A 5,000-nucleotide genomic window follows, 5' to 3' on the forward strand; every position below is an offset into this window, starting at 1 on the left:
TGGGTGGTGGTGCATGGCCGTTCTTAGTTGGTGGAGCGATTTGTCTGGTTAATTCCGATAACGAACGAGACTTCTCCATGCTAAATAGTTACGCGACCCCCGAGCGGTCCGCGTCCAACTTCTTAGAGGGACAAGTGGCGTACAGCCACACGAGATTGAGCAATAACAGGTCTGTGATGCCCTTAGATGTCCGGGGCTGCACGCGCGCTACACTGACTGGATCAGCGTGTGTCTACCCCACGCCGCCAGGTGCGGGTAACCCGTTGAACCCCATTCGTGATGGGGATTGGGAATTGCAATTATTTCCCATGAACGAGGAATTCCCAGTAAGTGTGGGTCATAAGCTCGCGTTGATTAAGTCCCTGCCCTTTGTACACACCGCCCGTCGCTACTACCGATTGGATGGTTTAGTGAGGTCCTCGGATCGGCCCCGCCGGAGTCGGCGACGGCGCTGGTGGAGCGCCGAGAAGACGATCAAACTTGACTATCTAGAGGAAGTAAAAGTCGTAACAAGGTTTCCGTAGGTGAACCTGCGGAAGGATCATTATCGGCCGGGGGCCCGCCACCTCTCCGGAGAGGGCGGCCCGTCACTCCTTGAACTCGAAGGCTGCGCCGGTTGGGCCAGGCAGGAGAGCCTCACGGGGGTTGGCCCCGGGGCCGTGGCCCGTACTGACGCTGGCGCCTCCCACGCGGGTGGGAGGTCACTCCGACAATTTCGCCGTACCCGTCGAACGGGCCTGGTCACCCGTACGCACGTTCCGCCGAAGCCTGGCGACGTCGATCTCGGTCCCTCTCGGTTGGGCCGGCGCGGGGGCGCCGCCACCGACGAGCACGCACACGCTCGGTTGCACGCCGGCAAGTCCATGCGGGCGCCGCACAAGCAACGCCTGTGCCGTTGGAAGGGCTTCGCCGTTGGCGTCGCACACAGCCCTGTGGGGGTGTCTTTGCAGTCCGTCCGAGAGGTGGGGGCACGCACGGCAACACGGCCGGCCTGCCTGCGTGGGACGATGCGGTCCTTTCGTTCAGCGGTTCCACGGTTTGGCCGGCGCGAGCAGATGCTTGGGGGGGAGACGGTGGCGTCAGCCACGCACTCACTCCGCTTCTGCAGTCCGGTCCACTCCGCCCGTTCTAGCTGCTCGTTTGGTCCCTCGCCCGCCAGCAGACCGTTCCGCCGACGGTGCTCCTCCTCCGCAGCGACTTCTGCCTAGCCCCTCTGCCGGGTGCGATGTCTCCGGCGTCCGCACCGATCCTCGGCATTGGTGCCGCACACGCAACGCCTGCGTCGTTGGAAGGGCTTCGCCGTTGGCGTCGCACACAGCCCTGTGGGGGTGTCTTTGCAGTCCGTCCGAGAGGTGGGGGCACGCACGGCAACACGGCCGGCCTGCCTGCTTGGGACGATGCGGTCCTTTCGTTCAGCGGTTCCACGGTTTGGCCGGCGCGAGCAGATGCTTGGGGGGAGACGGTGGCGTCAGCCACGCACTCACTCTGCTTCTGCAGTCCGGTCCACTCCGCCCGTTCTAGCTGCTCGTTTGGTCCCTCGCCCGCCAGCAGACCGTTCCGCCGACGGTGCTCCTCCTCCGCAGCGACTTCTGCCTAGCCCCTCTGCCGGGTGCGATGTCTCCGGCGTCCGCACCGATCCTCGGCATTGGTGCCGCACACGCAACGCCTGCGTCGTTGGAAGGGCTTCGCCGTTGGCGTCGCACACAGCCCTGTGGGGGTGTCTTTGCAGTCCGTCCGAGAGGTGGGGGCACGCACGGCAACACGGCCGGCCTGCCTGCTTGGGACGATGCGGTCCTTTCGTTCAGCGGTTCCACGGTTTGGCCGGCGCGAGCAGATGCTTGGGGGGGAGACGGTGGCGTCAGCCACGCACTCACTCTGCTTCTGCAGTCCGGTCCACTCCGCCCGTTCTAGCTGCTCGTTTGGTCCCTCGCCCGCCAGCAGACCGTTCCGCCGACGGTGCTCCTCCTCCGCAGCGACTTCTGCCTAGCCCCTCTGCCGGGTGCGATGTCTCCGGCGTCCGCACCGATCCTCGGCATTGGTGCCGCACACGCAACGCCTGCGTCGTTGGAAGGGCTTCGCCGTTGGCGTCGCACACAGCCCTGTGGGGGTGTCTTTGCAGTCCGTCCGAGAGGTGGGGGCACGCACGGCAACACGGCCGGCCTGCCTGCTTGGGACGATGCGGTCCTTTCGTTCAGCGGTTCCACGGTTTGGCCGGCGCGAGCAGATGCTTGGGGGGAGACGGTGGCGTCAGCCACGCACTCACTCTGCTTCTGCAGTCCGGTCCACTCCGCCCGTTCTAGCTGCTCGTTTGGTCCCTCGCCCTCCAGCAGACCGTTCCGCCGACGGTGCTCCTCCTCCGCAGCGACTTCTGCCTAGCCCCTCTGCCGGGTGCGATGTCTCCGGCGTCCGCACCGATCCTCGGCACGGCGCGGGTGCGCACCTGTGGGCCGCCGCCCCGTGCTCCACGTCCGTCCGTGTGTGCCCGCTGTGGGGACCGTCTTCCTCTCGCCTGGGCGACGGCTTGCGGGCTGCGACGTGACCTTGCCACCGCCTTGCAGCATTACATCCGCAGTTGAAACGAAGAGAGCTGCTGCGGGCTTGGGTGCTTGTCCTGGCGGCTTGTCGACGGGACCACGGTGAACGGCCACTGTGTGACTCCGCAGGGAGACGTTCTGGTGCAGTCAGGGGCCTTTTTGTCTCCCGCCGCGGTGAAGCTTTGGTCGCATTCTAGTCACTCTCTCTTCAATCCCGGTACGGGGTACCTGTTCATGCTCACCATTCCTCGAGCACCCGCGTGCAGAGGGTGGGTGCGAGGTTTAAAGATTCGTGGTCCGCCTGTCGGTCCGGTCTCGTGCTGACTTGAGCGAGTGTCCTCCGCGTTCGAGAGAATGTGCCTGTCCGCGGGGGCAGCCGCGCTTGCGAGCGTTCCGCCGCGCCCCCTTCCCCAGCCCGCCGAGGTTGGGGCGTGCGGGGTCGGCTTGCGCCCGTAGCGTCGGCCTGTCCTCCGCGGCTTGCACCCGACTCAGTCCGCTGCGGCCTCGCCTCGACTCTCGAGCCTTCCGACAGACGGTGACACCAGAGAACTCTGCCTCTGGCTGTTGCGGGGCGTGACGGCGCGTGTCGGGCTCCGGCCCGTCACCCACGCCGGCACTCAACGCCTGCGAGCGCCCTGTTTCCTCCGAGAAAGGTTTTTCGCTTGATTGTCGCTCGAGTGCGTGTGCCTCCGGGGCTCACGCCGTGGTACGCGCCAGGCTGGGGCTCCACCGTCACGTCGGCGGGGGAGCGTTTAGCGCGTCCCAGGATCGGACAACCTCTCCGGGGGCCCGAGCCGAAACCCGACACGGTATAAAAGTCGTAACAAGGTTTCTGTTGGTGAACACGTTGTGAAGGATCTTTGTCGGCCGGGGGCCCGCCACCTCTCCGGGGAGGGCGGCCCGTCACTCCTTGAACGCGAAGGCTGGCGCCGGTTGGGCCAGGCAGGAGAGCCTCACGGGGGCCGGCCCCGGGGCCAGGTATCGGACAACCTCTCCGGGGGCCCGAACCGAAACCCGTAACACAGAATAAAAATCGTAACAAGGTTTCTGTTGGTGAACACGTTGTGAAGGATCTTTGTCGGCCGGGGGCCCGCCACCTCTCCGGGGAGGGCGGCCCGTCACTCCTTGAACTCGAAGGCTGCGCCGGTTGGGCCAGGCAGGAGAGCCTCACGGGGGTTGGCCCCGGGGCCGTGGCCCGTACTGACGCTGGCGCCTCCCACGCGGGTGGGAGGTCACACCGACAATTTCGCCGTACCCGTCGAACGGGCCTGGTCACCCGTACGCACGTTCCGCCGAAGCCGGGCGACGTCGATCTCGGTCCCACTCGGTTGGGCCGGCGCGCGGGCGCCGCCACCGACGAGCACGCACACGCTCGGTTGCACGCCGGCAAGTCCATGCGGGTGCCGCACACGCTACGCCTGCGCCGTTGGAAGGGCTTCGCCGTTGGCTTCGTAGGGTGTCTTTGCAGTCCGTCCGAGAGGTGGGGGCACGCACGGCAACACGGCCGGCCTGCCTGCGTGGGACGATGCGGTCCTTTCGTTCAGCGGTTCGGCGGTTTGGCCGGCGCGAGCAGACGCTCGGAGGGAGACGGTGGCGTCAGCCACGCACTCACTCCGCTTCTGCAGTCCGGTCCACTCCGCCCGTTCTAGCTGCTCGTTTGGTCCCTCGCCCGCCAGCAGACCGTTCCGCCGACGGTGCTCCTCCTCCGCAGCGACTTCTGCCTAGCCGCTCTGCCGGGTGCGATGTCACCGGCGTCCGCACCGATCCTCGGCACGGCGCGGTGCGCACCTGTGGGCCGCCGCCCCGTGCTCCACGTCCGTCTGTGTGTGCCCGCTGTGGGGACCGTCTTCCTCTCGCCTTGGCGACGGCTTGCGGGCTGCGACGTGACCTTGCCACCGCCTTGCAGCATTACATCCGCAGTTGAAACGAAGAGAGCTGCTGCGGGCTTGGGTGCTTGTCCTGGCGGCTTGTCGACGGGACCACGGTGAACGGCCACTGTGTGACTCCGCAGGGAGACGTTCTGGTGCAGTCAGGGGCCTTTTTGTCTCCCGCCGCGGTGAAGCTTTGGTCGCATTCTAGTCACTCTCTTCAAAGCCCGGTGAGGGGTACCTGTTCATGCTCACCATTCCTCCGGCACCCGTGTGCGGAGGGTGGGTGCGAGGTTTAAAGATTCGTTGTCCGCCTGTCGGTCCGGTCTGGTCTCGTGCTGACTTGAGCGAGCGTCCACCGCGTTCGAGAGAATGTGCCTGTCCGCGGGGGCAGCCGCGCTTGCGAGCGTTCCGCCGCGCCCCCTTCCCCAGCCCGCCGAGGTTGGGGCGTGCGGGGTCGGCTTGCGCCCGTAGCGTCGGCCTGTCCTCCGCGGCTTGCACCCGACTCAGTCCGCTGCGGCCTCGCCTCGACTCTCGAGCCTACCGCCAGACGGTGACACCAGAGAACTCTGCCTCTGGCTGTTGCGGGGCGTGACGG

General features: G+C 66.5%; 1 pseudogene; it reads left to right on the top strand.

The window, feature by feature from the left end:
• LOC144490551 (18S ribosomal RNA) lies at nucleotides 1–547 on the top strand (annotated as a pseudogene; the record flags this gene model as incomplete).
• Between the last annotated feature and the right edge of the window lie 4,453 nt (nucleotides 548–5,000).

Source organism: Mustelus asterias, unplaced genomic scaffold, assembly GCF_964213995.1.
Source record: "Mustelus asterias unplaced genomic scaffold, sMusAst1.hap1.1 HAP1_SCAFFOLD_3419, whole genome shotgun sequence".
NCBI lineage: Eukaryota > Metazoa > Chordata > Chondrichthyes > Carcharhiniformes > Triakidae > Mustelus > Mustelus asterias.